The following is an 8,611-nucleotide window of genomic DNA, read 5'->3' as shown; positions in this document are numbered from 1 at the left end:
TTATATTCTCCCAGCTGAGCCCCTGGTTCCAGTAAAGCTGGGAAATAAAAGAGTTGATTTTTTAGTGGACACTGGTGCAAAATACTCTGTTATAAATACTTGTAAAGGACCAATGAGTAAATTTAATGTATCTATTGTTGGGGTCAGGAGAAAGAAAGAGGTAAGGTCTTTTTTGAAAACTTTAAACTGTAAAATCGGCGGAAAAACTTTGATGCATGAATTTTTATATATACCGGAGTGCACCATGCCTCTCTTAGGACGGGAATATTGAATAAATTGGGAGCACAAATTAACTTGGAAAAAGGAAAAATCCATTTTTCTTGGATCCAAACAAAAGGAAAAGTTCATTTTCCTGAAGCTAATGCCTGGCAAGCCCAAGTTTGTTTATTACAGACAAACACAGCAGAATCTGAAGAAATCAGTTTACCCTTCTGTTTGGGCGACAGACAAACCAGGAAGAGCAAAAAATGTGGAACCGGTAAAAGTTGAATTGAAAACAGGAGTTCGACCGCTCTGGAAGAAAACAGTCAAAAGATTTTTGCCTTTGAATGGGAAGATCCGTCGACTGGGAGAACTCAGCTCTGCTGGACTGTGCTGCCACGAGGGTTTAAAAATAGCCCAACCATCTTTGGAGCAGCCTTGACCAAGGAACTGGAACACTGGTCCGGTAAGGAAGATCTAATCACCCTCCTTCAGTGTGTTGATGACATCCTATTGGAAGCAGACACTGTCGAGATCTGCAAAGAAAAGACTGTTAGCCTCCTAAACTTTTGGGGAATGGCTGGGTACAGGCTGTCAGAAAAGAAAGCACCAATTGCAAAACAAACTGTAATTTAGTTGGGATTTGGGACTTCCCAAGGACAACGAAGATTGGGAAATGATAGGAAAAAAAGGCCATTTGCAAGATGGCACCCCCTCAATCTACAATATCAAGCTCCGTTAGTGGAACAAGATGGCATCAGTTTGAAGTAAGTGCCATTTTAAATACTGCTTCTTCAATGCCAAGTGAAAAAGAGAGTGATCCTAACCATGATTGTTTACAAGTTATCAAACAGGTATATGCCAGCAGGCCAGACCTGAGAGATGTCCCTCTGCAGACTCCGGATGAAGAATTATTTACTGATGGAAGCAGCTTTGTTGTGAAACGAGAAAGGAGGGCTGGCTATGCCGCGGTAACTTTAACTGAAGACCAAGAAGTAAAAGCATTACCTCCAAATACATCTGCCCAGAAGGCAAAGATAATAACTTTGACAAGAGCTTTAGATCTGGCTAAAGGTAAGAGAGTTAGTATTTAGACAGACTCTAAATAGGCTTTGGGAGTTGTTCACGCCCATGGAGCGATACGGAAAGAGCGAGAACTTTTGTCTGCCAGTGGCTCACCTATAAAGTATGGAACAGAGATTTAAAATTTATTGGAAGCAGTACAAAAAACAAAACAAAACAAAAAACCCAAAGAAGTTGCTGTGCATCAAAAGAAATTCAAATAGAATCCCCAAATTATAACGAAAAAGAAAATAAGTTGGCTAAGCTATTACAGTGCAAAAAGAATGATCAAGGATGATGGATTACTTCACATGGACAATGTATAGTAACTCCCGAAATCATGAAGAAATTGATGGTCACAACCCATGCTGAGACACATATGGGAGCAGAAGCAATGGTCGAGTCGGTAAAACGATATGCAATAGGGACTAAAATGTAATTGATTGCCAAAAGTGTGCGTGAGTGTGCTAAATGTGAGATTTGTCTTAGGAACAATTTGAAAATACAAATCCGACCCCCTCCTGGAGAGGTAAGGAAAGGCATAACTCCCGGTGAGTATTGGCAAATAGATTTTTCAGAGTTACCAAGGTGCAACTAATCCCGATATTTATTGGTATTGGTAAATACCTTCTCTGGATGGCCAAAAGCTTTCCCGTGGCAAACCAGCAAGGCAAAAGAGGTAACAAAACACTTCTTAAAAGAAATTATTTCAAGATTTGGAGTCCCTTTAGAGACGTCTTCTGCTAGAGGCCCACATTTTGTAGCGGAGGTTATCAAGAATGCGAGTAAGACACTAAGAGGACCACAATTTAGCAGACAAGTAGAGAGAATGAACCAAATATTCAAGAGACAAATTTCTAAAATATGTCAGGAAGCTCAGTTGAAATGGATTGAAGCTTTACCACTTGCCTTGTTAAGAACGAGGGTAACCCCAAGAGCTAAAGAAAAAGTAAGTCCATTTGAAATTCTGTATGGCAAACCTTATAATGTCGATCTAACAGGAAGGTTTGAACAAATGCACATAATAGGAGAAAAAGTGTTAACTGAATCTCTCTTGTCCTTGAGTAAAATGGCGAGTTCTTTACACAAATATGTTCTTTTGAGGACACTTTTACCCCTTGAATTTCTGGTACATTCATTCAGTCCAGGAGACCAAGTCTAGCTGCGAAGGTGGAAGGACGACCCCTTTGGAGAAAAGTGGAAAGGCCCCTTCCAAGTGTTACTAACAACAACCACTGCTGTAAAATTAGAAGAAATAGACTCTTGGACTCATTACACCAGAATAAACAAAATACCTCCTAGACCGTGGACATCTACACCTAAGGAACCATTGCAATTAATTTGAAGGCGTACTTGATGGCTTACCAGAGATGTTGCTGAATTATTTGTGATATTGTGATATTGTGATATCTGGTCCAGACGTGGCTCGGAGACAAACCTCGACCTTATAAGGAAAGAAAAGAACAGGTTCATGAAGAGTTCACTCCCCTGCCGACCACCAGAGGCCACCCGAGACCCTCGAGGAGACCCTAAAGGCTTTAGTGCTCATGTGTCTAGGATATTTAAGGAATATGTAAAAGAGAAACTGAAAATATGTATGAGAAGCACGGATATAAACAGAAAGGTGATTAGACCCAGTGTGCTTCATTTGTGGCAAGTCCGCCGAGCACCCAGGCCTGAATAAAACAATCTCTCTCCTGAGCGGGTGGAATTGGTTAACTGCACGCTAGGCACGAATCTGCTTTTCGGACACCACCTAGCCCCCCGCACCCGCACCAGCAGCACCCAGCCAGCCTAGTGCCCAGCACGCATCAACTTCAGGGCCCAGCACCCAGCCATGCCCACCACCTGGACATGCCCAGCACCCAGCAACCCCAGTGCACAGCACCCAGAAACCAACACACGCACACACCCAGCACGCCCACCGCCCAAAATCCAACACCCCAGCACACAGCAGCCGCCGGGACAACCACCTCCAGCGCCAAGCACCCAGCACAACCATTGCTCAGCACCCAGACATAGCCAGCACTCAGACATGCCCAGTAGGCAGCTTCTCTGCTGTCCACCACCCAGCTTCCTGACTGCCCAGCATCCGGACATGCCCAGCGCCCGCCACACAGCACTAACACTGCCCAACACCCAGCACCCACACATACCCAGCACAGCCAGGGCCCAACACACAGCACACGCACATGCCAAGAATCAAACACCCTCACAGCACAGCACCCTGCAACTCCAGAGCACGCACCCAGCACCGGATATGCCCAGCACCGGCTATGCCCAACACCCAGCACCCAGCACCTCCAGCACCCAGCATGCAGCACCAAGACGTACCTTGCACTCAGTTCTGCATAGTACACAGCAATACCAGGGCCCACCACCCCCAGTACCTAGAACCCAACACTCCCACCACCCAACGCCCACTACCCCGACATGCCCAGCACACAGCACCCCCACCGCACCACACCACCAGCGCCCAGCACCCAGCACCCAGAAATGCTCAGCACCCAAACATGCCCAGCGCCCAACACACCAGAACGCAACAAACCGGCAACCAACATCCCCACTGATCAGCACATAGCCCCCACAATGCCCAGCACCCGCATGGCCCTGCACCCACCACACCAAATACCCACCATCTAGCACCCCTAGACGTCTCACACCCAGCAACCCAGTGCCCAGAAACCAGCATACCTAACACCCACCATCCATCACCCCCGCTGCCTAGCACCCTGTACCCAGACATACCCAGCACCCGGACATACGCAGCACACAGCACCCCAAGGACCCAGCAACCAACCAAGGTACCCGCACACGTCCAGCACCCAGCACTCCCACCACCTAACACTCAACACCCGGACATGCCCAGCAACCAGAGCACCCAGCACCCCCAGGGCCCAGCAGCCAGCACCGCAGCAACCAGCATCCCCAGTGCCCAGCATCGCCAGCGCCCAGCACCCAGCAGCCGGTCATGCCAAGCACCTGGACATGCCCAGCACCAAGCACGCCAGTGCCCAGCACACAATATCCCCGGCACCCAGTAGCCCCAGCACCCAACATCCAGCAGCAAGAGATACCCTGCACCAGCTTATGCATAGTACCCAGCACTCCCAGGGCACAGCAACCAGCACCCCTAGTGCTTATCGCCCAGCACCCACACCAGCCAGCACCCAGCAAGGCCGGTGCCCAGCACCCAGCAACCTCAGGGCCCAGAACCCAGCAGCCAGCCATTGCCCAGCACCCAGACATGCCCAGCACCAAGCAACCCCAGTGCACAGAACCCAGAAGCCCCAGCGCCCAGAAATCAACAGCCCCAGCGCCCAGCATCCCCAGGGCTCAGCAACCAACACCGCATGCACTCAACACTCAAACCACCCAACACCCGGACATGCCCAGCACGCAGCACCCCCACCACCCACCACCCCCACTGCCCAGCACTCAACATACCTAGCACCCAGATATGCCAAGCAGGCAGCTTCCCTGCTGCCCACCACCCAGCATCCCGACCGCCCAGCACCCGGACATGCCCAGCGCCCACCACGCAGCACCCATACTGCCCAAAAACCAGCACCCACACATACCCAGCACAACCAGGGCCCAGCAAACAGCACATGCACATGCCAAGAATCCAGCACCCCCACAGCACAGCACCCAGCAACCCCAGAGCACGCAGCCAGCACCAGATATGCCCCAGTGCCCAGCACCGGATATGGCCAGCACCCAGCATCCCCAGCACCCAGCATCCAGCAGCAAGACATACCCTGCACACCATTATGCATGGTACCCAGCACTCCCAGGACACAGCAACCAGCACCCCCACTACCTGTGCTCGCTTCTGTAATTCTAAACAATGAAGACCTGTGGCTTAGAAGATAGGTAACTAGCAGGTGTGGTGTTTGCAGGTGTGTAGAATTGTAGTCTAAATCGTGTCTCCTGGAAGCATTGTTAGACTCTAGTGAAGAGTAACCTTGGAAACGAGAACCACAAACAAACCTGGTCCGGACGTGGCTCGGAGACAAACCTCGACCTTATAAGGAAAGAAAGGAACAGGTTCATGAAGAGTTCACTCCCCTGCCGACCACCCGAGACCCTAAAGGCTTTAGTGCGCATGTGACTAGGATGATGTAATATTAGAATTAGTTCCCGGAAATTTAAGGAATATGTAAAGGAGAAACTGAAAATATGTATGAGAAGCATGGATATAAACAGAAAGGTGATTAGACCCGGTGTGCTTCATTTGTGGCAAGTCCGCCGAGCACCCAGGCCTGAATAAAACAATCTCTCTCCTGAGCGTGTGGAATTGGTTACTTGCACGCCTGGCACGAATCCGCCTGTTGGACACCACCTAGCACCCGCACCAGCAGCACCCAGCAAGCCCAGTGCCCGGCACGCAGCAACCCCAGCGCACAGCACCCAGCCATGCCCACCACCCGGACATGCCCAGCACCCAGCAACCCCAGCACACAGCACCCAGAAACCAACACACACCCCCAGCACCCAGCATGCCCACCGCCCAAAACCCAGCACCGGACATGCCCAGCACCCCCAGTGCTCTGCACCCAGCACACCAAACACCCACCATCCAGCACGTCCACACGTCTCACACCCAGCACGCCCAGGGTCCAGCATCCAGCACCGAGCATCCCCAGCAACCGGTCATGCCAAGCACCTGGACATGCCCAGCACCAAGCACGCCAGTGCCCAGCACACAATACCCCCAGCACCCAACATCCAGCAGCAAGAGATACCCTGCACCAACTTATGCATACTACCCAGCACTCCCAGGGCCCAGCAACCAGCACCCCCAGTACTTAGCCCCCAGCACCCGTACCCGCCAGCATCCAGCACCAAGACATACCCTGCACTCACTTATGCATACTACCCAGCAATGCCAGGGCCCAGCACCCCCAGTACTGGGCAGCCAGCACCCCCACCGCCCAACACTCATCACCCGGATATGCCCAGCACAGAGCACCGCCCCACACCACCATTGCCCAGCACCCAGCACCACCAGTGCACAATACCCAGCACCCAGATATGCCCAGCACTCAGACATTCCTAGAAGGCAGCTTCCCTGCTCCCCGTCGCCCAGGACCTCCAGTGTCCCTCACCCAGCACCCAGACATGCCCAGCGCCCACACTGCCCAACAACCAGCACCCACACATACCCAGCACAACCAGGGCCCAGCACACAGCACACGCACATGCCAAAAATCCAGCAGCCCCACAGCACAGCACTCAGCAAACCCAGAGCACGCAGTCAGCACCGGATATGCCCAGCACCAACACATACCCTCCACTCAGTTATGCATAGTACCGAGCAATGCCAGGGCTCAGTACCTAGCACCCAGTACTCCCACCGCCCAACACCCACCACCCGGACATGTCCAGCACCCTCACTGCCCGTGCCCAGCACCCACACACGCCCAGCACCCAGACGTGCCCAGCGCCCAACACACCAGAACGCAGCAAACCAGCCCCCAACACCCCCAGTGATCAGCACATAGCACCCGCACATGCCTAGCACCCAGCACTCGCAGCGCTCAGCACCCACCACCCCCAGTGCCCAGAAACCAGCATACCCAACACCCAGCATAGAGTACCACCACCACCCAGCACCCCAACTGCCCAGTACCCGCACTCGGACATGCCCAGCACCCGGACATACACAGTACCCCTAGGACCCAGCACTCAGACGGCCAGTGTGCTGCACTGTCCTGCTTCCGGCTGGGACAGAGTTACCTTTCTTCCCAGTAGCTTGGGGGGTGTGCTGTCTTTTGGGTTTGGTGTGAGAGGAGCCTTGATGGCCCGTTGATGGCCCACTAATGCTTTGGCCGTTGCTGGGCGGTGCTTGCAGCGGGGAGACTTTTGTTTTCTCCTGTCGGCCTCCCCTGCCCTGCCACGTGCAGGGGAAGCTCGGGCTCGGGTGGGGAGCACAGCCGTGGTGGTTGACCCAGCTGGCCATTGGGGTATTCTATAGCATGTGACATCATGCTCAGTATAAAAAAACGGGGGGACCTCCCCCCCAGCTCGTGACACGCGGTCTGCAGCGGTGAGCGGTTGCATTGTGCATTGCCTACTTTGTATAGTCTGTTGTTGTTCTCATTGTTCTTATTAATGTTCTACTTCGGTTTATTTCAATCATTAAACTGTTTTGAGCTCAACCCGGGAGTTTTCCTACTTGTGCCCTCCCGATTCTCTCCCCCATCCCACGGGGTGGGGTGGGGGGAGTGAGTGAGCGGCTGCATGGGGTTTATTTGCTGGCTGGGGTTAAACCACGACGTGCACCCATCATACCCTCCACCCAGCACCCCCATGGCCCAGCACTGATTCCCGGCCATGCACACAACCCAGCACACCCACCGCCAACACACAGCCCCTGGACATGCCCAGCAACCAGAAGCCCCAGTGCCCAGCACCGCATCACCCCGCATCCCCAGCGCCCAGCACCCAACACCCTCACTGCCCACCACCCAGAACAACAAGTGCCGAGCACACAGCATCCGGACATGCCCAGCACCGGGACACACCCAGCACCCACAAGACCCAGCACCCAGTCATGACCAGCAACTGGAAATGCCCACAGCCAGTACCTCTAGCTCCCAGCAGCCACCAACCCCAGTGCCCAGCACTTAGCACCCAGTCGTGCCAAGCACTCGGACTTGCCCAGCACCCAACACCCCACTGCCCAGCACCTGGTCGTGTCCAGGGCCCACCACACAGCACCCACACTGCCCAACAACCAGCACCCACACATACCCAGCACAACCAGGGCCCAGCACACAGCACATGCACAGGCCAAGAATCCAGCACCCTCACAGCACAGCACCCTGCAACCCCAGAGCACGCACCCAGCACCGGCTATGCCCAACACCCAGCACCCAGTACCTCCAGCACCCAGCATGCAGCACCAAGACGTACCCTGCACTCAGTTATGCATAGTACACAGCAATACCAGGGCCCACCACCCCCAGTACCTAGCACCCAACACTCCCACTGCCCAACACCCACCACCCGGACGTGCCCAGCACACAGCACCCCCACCGCACCACACCACCAGCGCCCAGCACCCAGAAATGCTCAGCACCCAAACATGCCCAGCGCCCCACACACCAGAACGCAGCAAACTGGCAACCAACATCCCCACTGATCAGCACATAGCACCCGGAATGCCCAGCACCCGCAGGGCCCTGCACCCACCACACCAAATACCCACCATCTAGCACGCCCACACATCTCACACCCAGCACCCCCAGTGCCCAGAAACCAGCAGACCCAACACCCACCATCCATCACCCCACCGCCTAGCACCCTGTACCCAGACATGCCCAGCACCCAGACATACACA

The 8,611-nt window shown here is 53.6% G+C and overlaps 1 long non-coding RNA gene across 1 annotated transcript; it reads right to left on the bottom strand.

Annotated features, from left to right (window-relative positions):
- Positions 1 to 359: 359 nt before the first annotated feature.
- LOC142092056 (uncharacterized) lies at positions 360 to 5,346 on the bottom strand. Its single transcript, XR_012676943.1, has 3 exons — positions 5,257 to 5,346; positions 2,629 to 2,707; positions 360 to 737 (listed from the first exon to the last, which is right to left on the bottom strand). It is a non-coding gene; the product is annotated as an uncharacterized LOC142092056 (long non-coding RNA).
- Positions 5,347 to 8,611: the final 3,265 nt, after the last annotated feature.

The sequence above is a fragment of the Calonectris borealis genome, chromosome 22 (assembly GCF_964195595.1).
Source record: "Calonectris borealis chromosome 22, bCalBor7.hap1.2, whole genome shotgun sequence".
NCBI lineage: Eukaryota > Metazoa > Chordata > Aves > Procellariiformes > Procellariidae > Calonectris > Calonectris borealis.
This window is presented reverse-complemented; position numbering and strand designations above follow the sequence as displayed.